At 40.3% G+C, this 19,515-nt stretch overlaps 1 long non-coding RNA gene across 1 annotated transcript; it reads right to left on the bottom strand.

Annotated features, from left to right (window-relative positions):
- Window positions 1-457: 457 nt before the first annotated feature.
- Window positions 458-10,466, bottom strand: LOC133474348 (uncharacterized). Its single transcript, XR_009787467.1, has 4 exons — window positions 10,292-10,466; window positions 7,746-7,984; window positions 2,872-3,034; window positions 458-2,672 (listed from the first exon to the last, which is right to left on the bottom strand). It is a non-coding gene; the product is annotated as an uncharacterized LOC133474348 (long non-coding RNA).
- Window positions 10,467-19,515: the final 9,049 nt, after the last annotated feature.

Below are 19,515 nucleotides of genomic sequence, written 5' to 3'. Positions count from 1 at the left end.
GCTGAACTAATGATGACTTCGTCATAATTTACTCACAAATGAACTTACTCAAATGAAATTTGGATCTGTTTAGTTCAACAGAAAGCCATTATTCTGTTGTATGAATGGCAACAGTTTCACAGGTTAATTGTATCCCTTCTGTCATCTACTGGAAGAGCATTTCATTGTTCTTCCTGTCACTATACATAGCTGTCATAGATAATAAACAAAGATACATCATTTGTTGTAAATTAATCATTTTTAGAACAATGAAGTAAAATTGGATAATTTCCCATGGCACACCTGATGATCTCTCAAGTGGTTGAGAATCACTCTGTAGATGGTGTGGAATTGATTTTCGATTGTGTTTTGAAGTGATTAAGGCAAAATTAAGTGTACCCTCTTGATTGTCTCCACTAGTTTGAGGTAAGAAGAACAACAGGACAGCAGTTAAGGCTTACATGATACTGTAGCTTTATTCTGTTCAATACAACACTGACATAAAAACAGGAGTTCAGAACATTCACAGAGAGATTCTCCATCAAAATACAATTTAAATTTAATTTCATCCATCCATCCATCCATTTTCTGAGCCGCTTCTCCTCACTAGGGTCGCGGGCGTGCTGGACCCTATCCCAGCTATCATCGGGCAGGAGGCGGGGTACACCCCGAACTGGTTGCCAGCCAATCACAGGGCACATACAAACAAACAACCATTTGCACTCACATTCACACCTACGGGCAATTTAGAGGTGTCAATTAACCTACCATGCATGTTTTTGGGATGTGGGAGGAAACTGGAGTGCCCGGAGAAAACCCATGCAGGCACGTGGAGAACATGCAAACTCCACACAGGCGGGGCCAGGGACTGTGCCCCAGTCCTCAGAACTGTGAGGCAGACGCTCTAACCAGTCGTCCACCGTGCCACCAATTTTATTTCAAATAAAATAATTAAATTTCCCCATAGTCTATCAAGGAGATTTAAAAAATACCCATTCCTAGTGTATTTAGAATGTTTAGAATCATAGATTTGTCCGGTAGCACCCGGGCACCTAATTGTCTCACTCTTTCAGCGTCACAGATTCTCCCTCCTCCAGGTTGAAACGAATCCGCCAAATACCTTTAGCACTTAACAGTGGTTAAAAGAGGAGTACAAAAACAAAGTGAGTTGAACATCGATTGTGTAAAGGAGGAGATAAGGAGAAGATAGGTTAAAAGAAGAAAGTAGGTGAAGAAGACAGAGCAGCAGCTGGTAGGTGTCAGGAGTCACAAAGGACCATCTGTCCACCGAGTGCCATCTCCATATACACAGACACATTTGCACATAAACACATGCACAAGCACACGTTCATAGTAACTTCAGTTTCCCTGTGGCAATAAAATACAAGTTTGAGTTCCAGTCTGGAACAAATCTGCACCTGGGTGTGCTGTATGCGAGTGTGTGCACATGTGTGTGTGTGTGTGTGTGTGTGTGGCATGTAACTCTTACTGTGAACTCTTAAAACTTCCTCAACTACTAACCAATACCAACACACACACTGTGTTGACCCCTGACATTTCACCTCAAGCCCGCTCCCTGGGGAGCTTGTATGAGAGTGAGCGCTGCCTGGATGTCAAACATCCACGCAGCAGCGTGGACGGTGTAGTGAAGGGGTGGGGGCAGCTAGAAGCCCTTTCAGAGGTTTTAATGGGGTTAAATGCTGTTCAGATGACAATAAAGAAAGCCTTATTTGAGCTATTGCACAGGAAAAAACAAACTTTAGAGTTTAGAATTATGTGTTCAAGAAATAAAATCTACCGTTAGCTTAAGTTAATTTTGGTGCTATTCCAGATGGAAAATATTGTTTTCTATTTTTATTGTTCAAGTGACTTTGGAACGGTTCCTCCCACACCAGATTGCAAATAGTGGTCCCGTCTGATTAATATTAATCCGACATGAACCAGAAATTAGCCTGTTAACTAACAAACATGCAGCCAGAAAAACAAACAAAAATTCTATTTTTTTAAACATTCAGTTTTAGGATTTTTTTCCCCTCTTTTTGCTTTTCGAGCCATGGTGGATGTGTTCTTCTCACCCAGAATAAAAAACAATAGCGTCCCATCATCCAAAGTTATTCTCCATCAACCACACAATATGATTTGTGAGTGAGGCTTGTGTTGAAATACGCTATGTTGCACCACGAGTTACTGTAACAAGCTGTAAATGGAACACAGATGCCTATTGTTTGTGTTTTTTGTAAAGGCCAGTAGTTGCATCTGTTTTCTCGTTCTTGTCAGAGCATACGCTCAGTTTGATCACAATTCAAACTTGTTTTTGTTTGCTATTTTGATGGACCGATATTAGCAGGTTGATTGAATGGTATGTATTAACTGACAAGACAATCAATTACACTGTCTTGTTAACAATTACCAATGTGTAGATTATGGTTTTAAAGCACATTTGGCCCGCTGCACTCAGCCAAACCGACTGAATTCGACAATAATGAAAAAATCATCAGCTCACACCTGCACACCAGGGGCCTCATGTACAAAAGGTGCGTACGCACAAAAACGTGGCGTACGTTCTTTTTCACGGCAAAGTTCAGATGTATCAAGAGTGAAATAACCGTGGAAATGTGCGGTGCCTCACGCCAACATCATGGCTGGCGTACGCTGTTGGTCCTTCGGCGACACTTAGAGGTGATGCTGGGAAACTGCACATAATAAAATAAATAAATATATCTGCACATCAGAGACACATGAGCAATTAGCACTAGTGAACAATTAATGCCTGGCAACATTTGATTTCAACAGTGTAAAAGAGGCAAGGACTCAGAATTCACTTGTTAACCAGTGATATTTATGAGAACACCTATTAATTGGTCAAGGTGATCGTTTATGTCGCCTATTGACCTCACAATCTCTTCTTGTGACTCCAGCACAGCACGGGTGAGGACACAGCCAGCCGGTTGTTGGAGCGTAATTGCGTCAAAGACACTGGGGATGCTGGAGAAGACGCCAGGAACGGTGGACAAATCCTCCGAACATGTAGCACGTGGCTGCGACTCCGCCTCTCCTGTGTATTAAAATAATAAATTGAGTAATCAAAGAGGAGTCAAAGTTTTTGATATCCTCTTTAATATGCTGACATGCTTCTATTTGGATTCAAAAGATTGATTACAAATACCACACATACAACATTTACGCACGAACCTTTATCTCATAGGGCTGAGTGTAGGTTACTGTATGAAGACATTTGTTGTGAGTTATAAAAATACATGGTATTTACATTGTGGGGTAATCAGAGTCAGCCACATGTGCTCCCACCACCCCTGAGAGAGCAGTGTCACCCATGATTTCAGCGACTCTCTCCTCAAACTGTGAGGCCCTCCGCGCCCGTTCCTCCGCCTGTTTTGGGCGCACTTTGGCTGTGGGCAGCTGTCCTCCACTTCACATCCACAATGTCTGACCAATTCTTTTTTAGTTCAGCATGTGTGCGCTGTTCTGACCCCACAGCATTGACAGCCGCACACACGCTGTCCCATTCACTCCTCTTTCGCTTGTTGTTAATGCCGGAGGACAGCGTGCCAAAGAGGATTTTCTTGCGCACCTCCACTTGATTGAGCAGCGTCTCAACTTCACAGAGAATTTTTTTTTTCTTCATTACCTGCTCATTTTCTTTTTTTCTGATCATGCATAGATTCGATCTCAGGTCCATGGTTCATTTAAATATGATTTGCATTTTTAAATGTGGGCATCGACGGGGAGGGGTCGGCTACTCCATCTGTTTTTTGTTGTGAAACAACAAGGCATTTGTGATTGGGCATTGTAATGTTGTGATGGCGTTCAGCTGCGTTCACTTTCGATTTGCAGCAAAACCATCCATCCATCCATCCATCCATCTTCTGAGCCGCTTCTCCTCACTAGGGTCGCGGGCGTGCTGGAGCCTATCCCAGCTGTCATCGGCCAGGAGGCGGGGTACACCCTGAACTGGTTGCCAGCCAATCGCAGGGCACATAGAAACAAACAACCATCCGCACTCACATTCACGGGCAATTTAGAGTCTCCAATTAATGCATGTTTTTGGGATGTGGGAGGAAACCGGAGTGCCCCGAGAAAACCCACGCAGGCACGGGGAGAACATGCAAACTCCACACAGGCGGGGCCGGGATTTGAACCCGGGTCCTCAGAACTGTGAGGCTGACGCTCAAACGAGTCGTCCACCGTGCCGCCACAGCAAAGCTAATCGCCGACAATTGGCCACTCACTAAAACTAGCTGTAGAACCCAGCACAATTCGTGACAGTTAAGTGGGGTTCGGCCACGTCGCTCGGTGTGCAGCTGGCCTTAATTGTATTTTATCGTGTTAGCTTTCACTTATAGTATAACATTGAGGTTGAACTATGAGGAGGAAATGCTTGACAGTGTTAACATTTTGGGAGAAAAGCAAGAGGTGACCTCTTTTTGACAGTCACATGCAGGAATGTTTGAGTCCAGCTTGTACTGTACATAATATGCAGGGCATTTTTTTCAGTTTCTCTTTTTCCTAACCAGATCATTTTGCCCCCCTTTTAACTGTCCCTTCTCCCTCCCGCTCCTCTCCCCTTCCTTCCACATCCAGTAGACAGAGGGCGGATGCAGGCAAACACTTCCTCTCTCTACGAAGTTACTTCCTGTCTCTGGGAATCCATTTCCTGCTCGCTGTTACTACAACAGCACTTAGAACATTCCTCGGGACGTCGGTGAGTGTATGTTTTCCTTTAAGTGACAGACATTACTGTGCATTGACCGTTACTCCATTCTCAGCATTGGTGACTGTATAACTAATCTACAATGTTTGTCCAGACAAAATTGTGGAAGAAAGGTTAGACAGTGCATTCAGTAAAATGTATTGTTACTCATTTGTACGTATCTTTAGGTAGACATAATCTACCAATGGAGTGAAATTATGTGTAACTTTAGTAAAATGGTTAGCATAAATGAGCCGATGTGAAACTGGAAAACCAAAACTGACATCTGAACTTAGTGAAGAGAATGAGGTAGAAAAAGAGTGATAAATAAAAAGAAAACTTGGCAGGAAACAGGCACTGTTTCCTTTAGTGTTAACACGACCAGGCTACATGACATACATATACACAGTAGTCTCGCTTCTAATCAGGGCCATGTTATCAGGGAGGTATTTGTGCTTATTCAGAGGGTTGGACCCTAAACCACTGACACACACACACACACACACACACACACACGAGACCCAAGACATAATACTGTATACATAATAAACTTGAAACTTTTAAATATTGTGCTAAAATGTATATTCCACAGCATCTTTCTGACTATGACAATCAATAAATGATCATTATTATTATCATTTACTGTATCTCGTTTCATTCAGTTCTTGTATTGGATCTCATTAGATTTTGCAGGTGTAGCTTATGTTGTGGATGTTTGGTTTATGTAGAGCAGTGGTTCTTAACCTGGGTTTGATCGAATCCCAGGGGTTCGGTGAGGCTGTCGCTGGGGTTCAATGGAGGACTTGACACACACCGTTTGTGCGAGCTTGCATGTATCCGTAAAAGCCTTTTATGTCGTTCAAAACGCAACGCTGTATCAAGGTGGGCATTTACCATTGCAGGTACCTCGAGTTGAAACGCTTTGTTCTTTATTTAACAACATTTCAACGATACACGAGTTGAGTAGCATTGCTGTGGGGTCAGACAGCGCATCCAATAATGAAAAAGAGCCTAAAAAATGTACTCTTACCTATGAACAGTTTTCGAGGATTATAGAAATAACAAAGAAAAGGAAGAGATTTTGTTGTGAATTTTCACAACAAATTCCATTCGTCTGACATGAGAGTGGCACTTACCAAGGGGAATGGCAACATAAAAATTCACATTCACTTATCATACATTTTCATTGAATTGAATGTTATTATTTTTTTTTTTTTCGTTTTTTTTTTAGTGTGAAATTCAAGTTTTGTTCTTTTAACACAATGATTTTGTGTGTAACTGATGCGTGGTTCATTTTGTGCATGACCTGGATTACTTATTATTATTATTTTTCAAATAATTGCTGAAGTTGCAATGCCCACTTCAACCTGAATACAACACACCAATAATTTTGAAAATTGGATGATGGGTTCCAGAGAAATTTAATTTTTTATTTTAATTGTGAGGGAAAAAAGAAATCCTTTTTGGGGAACGCTTTTGTCTGGTTTCGCCTGTAGAAAATCTAGTAGTAAAACAACAAACAAAAACGCCTTCAAATGAAAGTAAAACAGTATAACGTCATTATTTCCCAGCACATTTCCTCGGCCCGTTTAATTTTTTCTGCTACTCGGAGAACACGTTCTTCAATTGCCTGACATGTTTCAGTTAACAATACCCACCAATAAACTTGTACAGGCCGAGATTACAAGGGGTTATTCAAGTTGATTTGTCAAAATTACCATGACGTTTCAACTTGCCCTAACAACTAGACTTTAAAAAAACACAAATGGAACATTATTTGTGAAATGAGCAGTGTGGGCTGTAGAATAGGTCGTGTACTTTAGTAAACAATTGTGTTTTTTTTGTGACTTTATATGTTATGGAAGTTTGTAGAGGCGTTGGAAGTGCTCATTTAATGTTTTTTAGAAAATTACTTGTCATGTTGCGTCACTGAATTACTGCACTGAGGTTTATTGATTGACATGATATTTGTGACCATGTCTGATGAATTAAAAGTCGTATTTATCATTGCTATTATTTATTTTGTCGAAATCCTTCGCTGTGATCATTAAACTCCAGTTTTCAATAACTCTACAGCAACATAACATCCACACAGCAGCAACAAGCTGTTACAGCTGTCAAAAACGGTTTTATCCTTCCAGTGGGAACACCTGAACAGGCAAAGCAAGGTGCTTACCTAAATTGATTACCAATTATCCATGAACACCTTACATGTTGTGAAACCATGCTCCTACAGTTAATATCAGTCATAAAATAAAGAAAGTAGCAGATAAGTCATCATATGGAAAAACAATAAAATAAAATACTGGGCATAAACAGCATGCAAAAGCAAACATAATTTGAAGTATTGAATGGCAAATTTCCATAGTACCTATAAAATAAAACTGTTCTCTTCACTGTTTGCTATCAGCATATCCCAGCATGTACATCAAATATAGTTGAGAATGGTCGAGTTGAACCCTGTAATCATCCAACAGGAGCGTCTGTAATAAGACTGCTGGTGTGTTTGTTCATTGTTGGTGCAGCCTCCTCTCTCCCATCTGCTGCTACCCATTAGCATGGAAACAGGACCCGAAGCATTTTCACACATACACACACTGGCCATTAATCAAGGAGTCAGACCCTAAGTCCATTCCCACACATACACACCATACCGAAGACAAAGAGCGTACACAGGGACGCAAGCATCTAATCAAGGAAACATCCCATTGCACACTTTACTCCATCACGACCACACCTCTTCTTTCAATAGAGCCGACCTGGCCAACCCAATTTACTTTCTTAGTCTAAGGGACAACTGTTCCCTTGCGGCACTGTCGCAAATACAAGGGGATTTGTTCCCATCAGCTGTTTTGGTGTTTTTTTTTATTCTGTGAATGTGGTGTCTAGTTGGTTGCGACATCGTGAATGGGCACATTGAAGAGTAGAGTACATTTGAAAGGAAAATAAAAATACAGATGGTGGACATGTAAAGACTGAATTTAGATGCAGGAAGTTATTGCTGTTGGAACAAAAGAATAAACAGGAGACATTCCATGAACAAAAATAGCAGGATTACCTGGCCATCACAGGAAGTGAAAATGGAAGAAAATCTGGTGTTTGTCCTCGTTTGTAGCTCTAACAGCTTCCTGGCTTCTGGGAAGACTTTATACAAGATGTGGGGAGTGTGTCTGTGTATCCATCCATCCAGAAGAACTTTTTGTTGCAGTCACAACTCACAGATGCTGGATCTGAAAGTGGGCCTGGCTCAATATCTCTGTTGTAGTTCATTCCAAAGGTGTTTGATCTCACACGAACCTAGCTTTGTGCAACGGTAACAGGACGGATAGACAGATAGATCGGTAGGTAGGTAGATCGATACTGTATATGGATAGCTCGATCGATACTCTAGATAGATACTGTAGCAACATTGGGAGGAATTAAAGGAAAATTAAATCTGATCAGAGTAGGCAGAAAAGGGTACAGAAGATTATGGTGTTTCAGGTTGTTCGCTGGTAATTCATGCAGATAGTCCAATTATGCTACAGCAGTATTTCAACAAATCCACCCATCCATCCATCCATTTTCTGAACTGCTTATTGTTTTGTAATATACAGTAAATAGTATAATATTGGTAGTGATCTATAATGACCTATTGATGAATTATGTCTTGGTAAGATGAAGAAGCAAGATTTAAGGAGGATTTGGAGACTTGATATATTGTTTGTACTTAGTACTTAAGCCCATGTAGCTATTTTAGAATAATGTTTCCCAACCTTTATTGAGCCAAGGCACCCATTTTATATTAGAAAAATCCCTGCACACCACCAACCAAAAACTTCAACAACAACAAAAAAAGATGATCTCGTCATAATTACTCACAAATTTACTTACTCATCTAAAATCTGCCTCTTTAATTGAAAACTAAGCTGAAGTACCCGCAAGAGGTCATTACTTATTCAGTTTTATGAATGGCAACAGTTGTAAACACAGGTTAATTGTGCACCCTCTGCCATCTAATGAAGAGCATTTAATTGATATATATTTCAATATAAGTCACTGGCATAAATACAGTAGATGAACAAAGATAGATTTGTATTTATTCAATAATAATTTCAAGCAAACTAAGAGCAATTGGATAATTTAATGATCTCTCACAGAAAACTAGTTTGGCATGACACACTGGTTGAGAATCATTGCCCTAGAAGTCCAAGCCTTCATTATAATAACAGACTACTGTATAACTGTGACAATAATAATGATGATGTTTATTTGACCATGAATGAACACTTGGTAAGCCTCTTAGTGAGATGAAGGATTACATTTAGGAGTAACTGAGTGGTCTAACTCGATCCTTGAATGATTAATTAATTGAGAGTTACGTCCCAATATTTTTGTCAGTTTTGATTGTAGATGCTTATATGACTAAAGAGTTGTCCGTGTTGGCTAGCGCCGTTCTCACACAGCAAATATATTCCATCTTGAGCCCCCTGGTCATAAATCGCACCGGCACTTTTGTCACGGCTCTACCACTCCACTCATTCATGACTCCGCCCACTCCGCCCGGCTAAATTAGAGCCTAGATGGGTTCTCTTTTCGATGTGACACTAACCTCCATTTAGATGTGGGCCTGTCGTCGGTGGTCAAAGTGCAAAGGTTAAAGTCACTGTGGTCTCGCAAAAAAACATGTTTTGGGCCATAACTGACACATTCATACACTGATTATGACTACATTTTGCATTAATATCTACTAAGGAAAAATGATGAGGTGAGAGCATTGTGTATCCTAAAGTTCAAAGGTCAATTTGACTGTGACATAATAATGTTCTGGACTGTTAGGGCTTCTTTTCAAACCTTGACCCACATAAAGTACTATTGCATGAATTCAAAATGTTGCCTACATATATTATGGATGTAAAGTGCTTTTAGGGTCTCATGTTCTTATTATTCCAGTAACCCATCATTTTAACAGCACCATCTTCATCATTAAAAATATAAAACAAATAAATATATGTCCAAGTTTACAAAAGTTATGCACATCCATCTTTTGCCTTTTATGGTCAATGCATAGACTTAATGAGTGAATAGGAACATTAAATATGTCAAATACTTGAGAAAGATTTAAAAAAACAAACAAACAAAAAAAAACATTTTCTTTACAAGATTTTACACAGGAGTTAATTAGTTGGTTAGTAAGTTCCACATTTTAGTGCAAGATCCAAATGTAACTTGCAGTTTTGAGTCACAAAGGCATGAATGAAACATTCCACCCCAGAAACAAAATAGCACTGTCTGTCAATGTATTCACTGCTGTCCCAATTCATGTGCTACATCCAATGGAGGCTGCATTTGAAGGCCGATGACATCATAACATACAAAATATACCCCTGCAGTTTTTCCACAGACAACCCATATTCCAAGATTCTACCACATCAAACTGGTCCAACTCCTGATTGATTGATTAACTGATTAAGAAATGTGTCTGGATACATTAATCATATCAATTTGTTGTCTACCTGTATTGAATATCACCTTGTCATGTGACCCACCAGTTTTTAAGGAACAAAAAAAAAAAAAAACATCTCAAAGGATAATTGTGAGTGTAAGTTGCCAATTTGTGTATACCTGTACGTGCAGACTAGATGGCTTAAAATAGCCAGGAAATATTCCACACCAATGAGAAAGTGGACCACAATCCAGATACCAGGCAGGTATACACGTCCCTTCTCACCTGCTGCTCACTAAGAAATAAAAATATAAACTATAAAAGATAGATAGACATCTGTTGGCTCTCTCGCTCTCTTTCTCCCCTCGTGTGTGTCCTCTGTGGCAACATCTGCTTCCTCCACTACTCTTTCCCATCATGCAGTGGGCGTGCCCTTTGTGTTGCCTTGTGCAGCCTCATTGTTCTAGCCAATCATTGTCCCTTGCCAAGCTGTTCCCACGATGCACCACTAATGGCCAGAAGGCACTGATGGAAGCTGGTGTCTCTGAAGGAATGAGTCTGTCTTTACAACCACTTTAATCCCCCAGGGAGAGATGACAATAAACAACACTTGAAAAATTTTGACAAAAACGAAGAAATTTAATCACCTCCGACACGGACCGACTCACTAGAAGGTTGAGATGCTGATCGTGTAGGATGGGACAAAAAGAAATCATTAGAGTCATATTCTGCAAATATTAGTCGAGTTTGAGTACAACAAAAAGAAAAGGAGGAGGGGCAGATTCAGAATCAGTAAGTCAACAAGAGAGATGGAGCTCTGGGAAAAGATCAGAGTCGAATCCCTGGGGAATGGCGACAGATGAAGTCGCTGAATAAGCTGTCTGTCATTGTGCTACTCTGGCTGCCGTGGTCACTTCGTTTGTTCACGGGTAACAATGGAGCATGGCTGAGAGAGAAATCTCTATTTTCCCACAAGATTTAGCTCTAAAAATCTGGAGTCATTGATGCTCTGCATGGGGATTTGACCTGGTGACAAATTGTGATGCTAATAAAATAGTGTATAGTGGAGCGAGGTGCCCGGTCGGTGTGATTCTGCATTTGGGTCATCCTTTCTGATGACCCAAATGGCAAACAGGAAATGAAAAAAAAAAGCTTAAATAAAGAAAATAGAGGATTACACAAATGGATTACTTTAAGTAATTCCTAATAATCAACTTAAAGATAGTGAGAAACACTGTATGAAATCCAATACATAAAATGGATCAAATTACAGTGGTCAACAACAATTTATTGTTGATTTCTTAGCGGATTTAGGACGATTTTGATGTGCTGAATCCAAATATCACACTGGTTTTCCTCAATCAGGTCAACCTTTTGTACTATGGCGAAATGTACAGCTGTTTTTGCTTTAGAGGTTGAAATAAACACAGATTCATGCCTTGAGTGTCTAACAATGATGACGTAACATTAAATTTACAGGTACTCACTGTTACGATGTCTACGATTCAATTTACAGTAAGCAATGTTTGTAACATTTGAGTTATAAACAACTTGGCATAAAAACTTGACCTGAACAAGTACAATATTTCATTTTCGGATTCAGCGATGCAAAATTGTCCTAAATCAGTTGAATAAAACATAGACAACTTAAAAAAATATTTGTTGTAACCCAGTGTTATTTACAATTGCATTGAATCTAACCCTGGCAGAGAACCGTCCAATTAAATGTCACTTATACACAATTTCCAATAATACTGTCCCAGACATTGCTTTAGAACAGTGATTCCCAACCATGTCAAATTATCTAATTTCACTTAATTGGTCTGAAAATCACGTATTTATTACAATGAATGGTGTTAATCTATCTATGCCAGCGACTTGTAGTGACAGGCAGAACGATTAAATGCTCTTCCACTAGGTGGCACAAAGGATAATGAACATGTGTGTCCTCCTGTTTCCATTTATACAACAGAATAATAGCTTTGTGTTCAATTCAACAGTCACAGATTCCACACTCAGTAAATCTGTGAGTAAATATATATTATATCAATATATGTACTTTTAGGGACATTTTTGTTCGGTCTTGTGCCGTGATACTTTTCTAATGTGCATGATGTGTGCGCGTAGGGAGTGGCATCACGTGACCTTGCATATAGGATACTGACTTCGCAATATACATTCCATTATTTTTCTTTCATTAGAATTATTGTCAATTAATGGAGTTGGGTGTCTTGAACTGAGGAGTCTAAATAGAGATCAGTCAGTGTACGGACATTTTATGTCAAGTATCCATTACCTGCTTTGGGGGCATCATCACACATTTCCCTCTTATTTGTCATTCACCGTTGTTTGTACCCTCGTGAAATGTGCAGAGGTCTCACAAGGTAATATTTCTTGAGTGATGTCACTTTTTCTTGTGGATTTTTTCTATAAAAAACTCGCGTGGACGGCGACCAGGCTGACGTCACTGCGGCTATCCCGCACGCAGTTTGCCTTTATACTTGAGCGCAACCCACGCGCGCTGTTTGTGTGCTGCAGTGCTCTTCCAAGTCAGGGGTGTTGCTACGGCTGGAATTGGCTAAGACGCCATGGGGTGGAGTTTCCTCTGCATTTTGTGGCCATTTCCGGTAGCCGTTTTTACTTTCCGTAACAAGGAACAAAGCAACAACTATGGCGACCGTGGAACCGAGTCTGCCAGAACAAATGGACCTTGATGACATGTATAATTATGCTGCAAAATCGATCGAGAAGGCGGCGGCGTAGGTTCTATGTGGAACCGGGAGGAACGCTGATTACATCATCACAGCATGTGACTAAAATGGACCAATCACGAGAGATGATGTCTGCGGCATTCTAAGCGCAGCAACAATTTTTGCCGTGTGCGAGTCAAGCGACGCACGGGCCAGTTCGCCAGTCACGTGATCCAATGCCGGTGTTGTCGGCCGCGCGAGCGCGGGAGTATAAAGAGGCCTTTATTCCAAAACAACAAGGCTGGCAGTCATCAAGAGAAAAAGAACAGTGGCGTGCAAAGGTGTGGTGCTGCCAGGGGTTAAACAGTTTCCCGATGGGAAACCATGCGTCAAAGGGGTTATTTGGGGGTGGGGCGTGGGGGGATGGTGGAGTTTCCCTATTGGAAACCATTTGGTGGGGGTGGGGGGAACAGTTGCACTCGTCGAAATTTAGAAATCGCTATTGTCATTCACACTCTGATTGACTGCCCACCACCTAATTTGGATGCCCCCCAGAATTTGGATGCAATAGCCACACCACTGGAAGTAGACTAACATTCGAAGTACAGTGGTGCCTTGAGATACACATTTTTCCAGATGTGAGCTGCTGTTCAGCTGATTTTTTTGCTTTGACTTATGAGCAAAAATTTGAGATATGGGTATTGCATGATAGCAGTGAACTCACCTTGCTTCGCAACAAATAGCAGCTTGGCAGATAGAGAAAATTCTTCAAAAAAGAGGCTTTAAGCTTTTTAATGCCACTCCCAGTTGAAGTTTACTTTCAAGCTAAACATAAAACAAAAACAATGACACATTGTGTATTTAAAACAACCTCCTAGAGCTACATTGCCTTAAAGTTACTTACTGGCATATTTTCTTTATACTCTACAAATAATTATTAATATAATATCTGTATTATACTGCCCCCATGTAAGGTTGGCCATCGCGAATCGAGAACCAATTGAAAAAGGGACTAACATTCCGGTTCTCCTGGAATCGTTCAAATTAAAAAAAATTGTACTCCGAAGAAGAAAGTGGCAACAACCAACGAAGAAGAACGCGCACAAAGACATGCTTGTGCCCAAGGGCAGCGGTGAACAAAAATGTTAACTATATTAAAATAAATGACCAGTCACCTCAGTGAAACACTTGGATTAAGATGATATTGTGCAAAGGAGGCTTTTATCATGTGTAGAAGTCTGACTCGCTCCCTCCCGCTCTGAGCCTCGGCTTACACCGCGCGGAACTTCAGTGAAGTCAATTGGGTGAGTGAAACAATTAAATACATCTATGACAACACTGAGGAAGCCAGCAAGTTAAACAGTGGGTTGCACTCTTGCACTGATAGTTTTTAGCGTTTATTTTAGTCTTCAAACCAACGTAAGAGCTGATGACCGACACAAAAATAAAATATAAAATACTTTACCCATACCGGGAAGAAAGTAGAAACAGTTGGATTACACATTGAGCTAAAACTTCACCAAGGTCAAACAAGCAATTTTACATCACAATGAATTGGGACAAAATTCACAAACGTCTCACTGTATCACATACATTAACCTTGTGTCTCATCGGTGGGTAGGTAAAGGAATCAACGTATTACAGAGCATTTGATTCTATCCATTACTCTTTTTCTTGTGTTTTGTTTTACTTTCGTTTATACCGGTGTCGTGTGAAGTTATTTTTCGTGCCAAAATTTGGAGTTCTGGTGCGTACCCTTCAAAATAAAAAACATGCATGGTAGGTTAATTGACAACTCTAAATTGCCCGTAGGTGTGAATGTGAGTGCGAATGGTTGTTTGTTTGTATGTGCCCTGCGATTGGCTGGCAACCAGTTCAGGGTGTACCCCGCCTCCTGCCCGATGATCGCTGGGATAGGCTCCAGCACGCCCGCGACCCTAGTGAGGAGAAGCAGCTCAGAAAATGGATGGATGGAAGCTTAAAACAGGAAGTCAAGTTAAAACTTGCACATAAACCATTTTATGTGATATAACAGTCACAAATAACTAGTTTCACTAGTTTTAGTTTATATCCTACTTTTAGTTGAAACAATAATTAATGAATATTAAGTCAATTGGGTTAGTTCCACACACATTGCCTTTTAGTTCATAGGTTTCATATTGATACTGGTTATAAAGAACCCAGAGTCAAATGTTCATTTTAGTTTATACTGCAGGCTGCTAAGAAAATGGATGTTCATAATTTGGACACCCTTTATTTAAACCATGCAAACTTTTTTGACCCAGCCCCCTAAAAGAATCAGAATCGAGAATCGTTTGGAACCGGAATTGAAATAAGGAACCGGAATCGCTCAAATTCAAACGATGCCCAACCCTGCCCGCATTTGGCCAAGGTATGTACACCACAAGGAGCAGCACAGTCCACCGAATTGAAGCAAAAAGTGTGGCAGTTTAATTCCTTTAAATTCTGTTTAATTATTCCATTATCATATCCATCCATCCATTTTCTGAGCCGCTTATCCTCACAAGGGTCGCGGGAATGCTGGAGCCTATCCCAGCTATCATCGGGCAGGAAGCGGGGTACACCCTGAACTGGTTGCCAGCCAATCGCAGGGCACACATAAACAACCATTCACACTCACATTCACACCTAGGGTTAATTTAGAGACTTCAATTAACCTACCATGCATGTTTTTTTGCGATGTGGGAGGAAACCAGAGTGCCCGTAGAAAACCCACGCGGGCACGGGGAGAACATGCAAACTCCACACAGGCGGGGCCGGGGATTGAACCCCGGTCCTCAGAACTGTGAGGCAGACGCTCTAACCAGTCGCTCACCGTGCCGCCGCCATTATCATGTTTTTTTTTTTAAATAAAAAATTTAAAAGCACAATGTTCTAGGGTGATATTTTATTAGAAAACACATTACACATTTTAGTCACTGATGGTGTAGTGGTACACTCGCCTGACTTTGGTGCAGGCAGCGTGGGTTCAGTTCCCACTCAGTGACGGTGTGAATGTGAGTGCGAATGGTTGTCCGTGTCTAGGGTTAGGGTTAAGTTAAGTTATGTGCCCTGCGACTGACTGGCGACCAGGTCAGGGTGTAGTCCGCCTTTCGCCCAGAGTCAGCTGGGATAGGCTCCAGCGTCCCGTGACCCTAACCAGGATAAGCGGTGTTGAAAATGGATGGAGGGATGGATTACACTTTTTTTTTTTTTTTGGGAGGCTGGAACAGATTAATGACATTTCCATTCATTTCAATGGGGGAAATTATTTGAGATATGAGTGAGTGCTGTGACTTACGAGCCTGTTTATGGAATGAATTAAACTCAAGGCACCAATTAGTAAAACTCAAGTCAAGGTAAGGTAGAGTTTTTAGTTGTTTTTACACTTAACAGTGTTTAAATTCTTCTTACATTTGTGTGACAAATAAGAATGTTCAAAAAACAGAAATGCGTGAAGCTGGATTGTGGGTTTAGTGTGAGTCACATTTGGCAAACTATAAATATCAATGCTTGTCTGTACAATTATGATTGGCTAATGCTCCGCCCCAAACACAGTTAATGTGATGATTTTTATAGTTTTTAAAATTTTCCCAGGTGCTTCGAAGAACTAATTCTCATTGGTTTTCTTCCTGCCAGAGGCAGGTACTGGCCCACTATGAACAGTTAAGTAGAACAGCATGTTACCGGCCAGTTGTTTCCGGGACTATCTTGCCCTCTAATACATCTGAAAAAGTAGTAGTAGTCACCTTAACCAGATGGGCTGAAGTTTCCTCTGTTTGATCAAATTCATATTACGCTTAATTACCTGGTACATATTAGCAATGGCAACATTAATGTTGTCATATCCACTGAAGCTTGTACAGAGACCTGCTGCTGCATCAGGGAGGACAAACCTCGTTAGCAATGTAGTCCATCACCTCAACTCATAATACACCACAGTCAATGCATGAATACATTTTTGGGTTGTGCTGGTTCTTGTTAAGGGGGAGGAGAAGAGGTGGCCGTTAGCAAACACTTTATTGATTCCATTGTCAACTGAGGAAGGAACCATACACTCAAGAAGAAACAAAGCCATTTTGCTGCTCTCTAATATTAGAAGAAGAAACAAGTGACTCTTGAGGTGTGAGTAATTTTTATTTGGAACCTTTAATGAGCACTTTGGTTGAATTTTCACTAAGACGTAAGTTTTAAAAAAGAAAATATATATAGATACTGTAGGGTAGAGGATACTGTACATATGCATTCATTCAAACAAAAATATAATCATTTCCCCCACCCTTTTGCATTCAAATTCCCTTTACAAATCCAGTAGAACAGTTTTCCTGTTCTTCTAAACTGACAATGTCAAATACGAGCTACTGAATGCAAACATTTGTCTTTTCTAATTGACCCTCCTTTTCCTGGGACGTATTCCTTCTTTACAGCCATATGCTTTTTGTTTTACTTGATTTGTCATATAAATAACGTCTACTTTGTGTGTGTGTTTTTTTCTTCTTTTATTTTCCAATTTCAAGGGAGAATAGAAAAAAGAGGTACATCTGAGCCAGAAGGTGTCGCACAGTTCAGGGGAGGAGTTCTAGGATCTTTTACAAACATTTTGTGGTTCCATTTTCAATGAAAGTAAGAATCACAATGTCATGCAAATGCAAAAATGTCATTTAAGATTTTCTTCAAGGAATGGCACATGAATGGAGAGTTTAATCAGATTATATCAGAGACACACCTCAACAGCCTGTTCTCTGGATTGGATACGGTCCTGCTTACTACCCTCCACAATAAAAGGCATGTGTGAGTGAGTGAGTGTGCAAGAGGGAGTCACACAGGCATTTTTTAAAAAAATCATACTTGTTGTTAATTACTGATGCTCAAAATTAGTGTTAATGAACATGAATATGCGCGTGATCTACATCCCCAATTCCAATGAAGTTGGGACGTTGTGTTAAACATAAATAAAAACACAATACAATGATTTGCAAATCATGTTCAACCTATATTTAATTGAATACACTAGAAAGACAAGATATTTAATGTTCAAACTGATAAACTTTGTTGTTTTTAGCAAATAATCATTTACTTAGAATTTTATGGCTGCAACACATTCCAAAAAAGTTGGGACAGGGTCATGTTTACCACTGTGTTACATCACCTTTTCTTTTAACAACATTCAATAAATGTTTGGGAACTGAGGACACTAATTGTTGAAGCTTTGTAGTTGGAATTCTTTCCCATTCTGCTTTATGTACAGCTTCAGCTGTTCAACAGTCTAGGGTCTCCGTTGTCGTATTTTACGCTTCATAATGCGCCACACATTTTCAATGGGGGACAGGTCTGGACTACAGGCATGCCAGTCTAGAACCCGCACTCTTTTACTACGAAGCCACGCTGTTGTAACACATGCAGAATGTGGTTTGGCATTGTCTTGTTGAAATAAGCAGGGGCGTCCATGAAAAAGACGTTGCTTGGATGGCAGCATATGTTTCTCCAAAACCTGTATGTACCTTTCAGCATTAATGATGCCTTCACAGATGTGTAAGTTACCCATGCCATTGGCACTAACACAGCTCCATACCATCACAGATGCTGGCTTTGGAACTTTGCGTCCATAACAGTCCGGATGGTTCTTTTCCTCTTTGGCCCGGAGGATACGACGTCCACAATTTCCCAAACAATTTGAAATGTGGACTCGTCGGACCACAGAACACTTTTCCACTTTGCATCAGTCCATCTTAGATGAGCTCGGGCCCAGAGAAGCTGGCGGCGTTTCTGGGTGTTCTTGATAAATGGCTTCTGCTTTGCATAGTAGTTTCAAGTTGCACTTACGGATGTAGTGCCGAACTGTATTTGCTGACATTGGTTTTCAGAAGTGTACCTGAGCCCATGGGGTGATATCCTTTACACATTGATGTCGGTTTTTGATGCAGTGCCGCCTGAGGGATCGAAGGTCTCGGGCATTCAAGGTTGGTTTTCGGCCTTGCCGCTTACATGCAGTGATCTCTCCAGATTCTCTGAACCTTTTGATGATATTATGGACCGTTGATGATAAAATCCCTAAATTCCTGTACATTGAGGAACATTGTCCTTAAACTGTTCGACTATTTTCACACGCACTTGTACACGAAGAGGTGAACCTCGACCCATCTTTGCTTGTGAATGACTGAGCAATTCAGGGAAGCTCCTTTTATACCCAATCATGGCCCCAGCTGTTCCCAATTAGCCTGTTCACCTGCGGGATGTTCCAAACGGGTGTTTGATGAGCATTCCTCAACTTTCTCAGTCCTTTTTGCCACCTGTCCCAACTTTTTGGAACGTGTTGCAGCCATAAAATTCCAAGTTAATGATTATTTGCTAAAAACAATAACCTTTATCAATTTGAACATTAAATATCTTGTCTTTGTCGTGTATTCAGTTAAATATAGGTTGAACATGATTTGAAAATCATTGTATTCTGTTTTTATTTATGTTTAACACAACGTCCCAACTTCATTGGAATTGGGGTATGTTCAGTAAGAAGAAAACATCCAAAATGTGCTTCTTGTTGTCTTGTGAATAATTAAGTATAAAATAAAGTACAGGTCTAACTCAATTTTATTTGTTAAAAAAAAAGATGTCAAAACGTTTTTTACCATATGAAGACACTCAAGAAAAAAAACTAATTAATGTCGTGATACACCGATGGTGATATTAATAGAATAGAAGCCGTTACAAAATAG

This window comes from Phyllopteryx taeniolatus, chromosome 2, assembly GCF_024500385.1.
Source record: "Phyllopteryx taeniolatus isolate TA_2022b chromosome 2, UOR_Ptae_1.2, whole genome shotgun sequence".
Taxonomy (NCBI): domain Eukaryota; kingdom Metazoa; phylum Chordata; class Actinopteri; order Syngnathiformes; family Syngnathidae; genus Phyllopteryx; species Phyllopteryx taeniolatus.
This window is presented reverse-complemented; position numbering and strand designations above follow the sequence as displayed.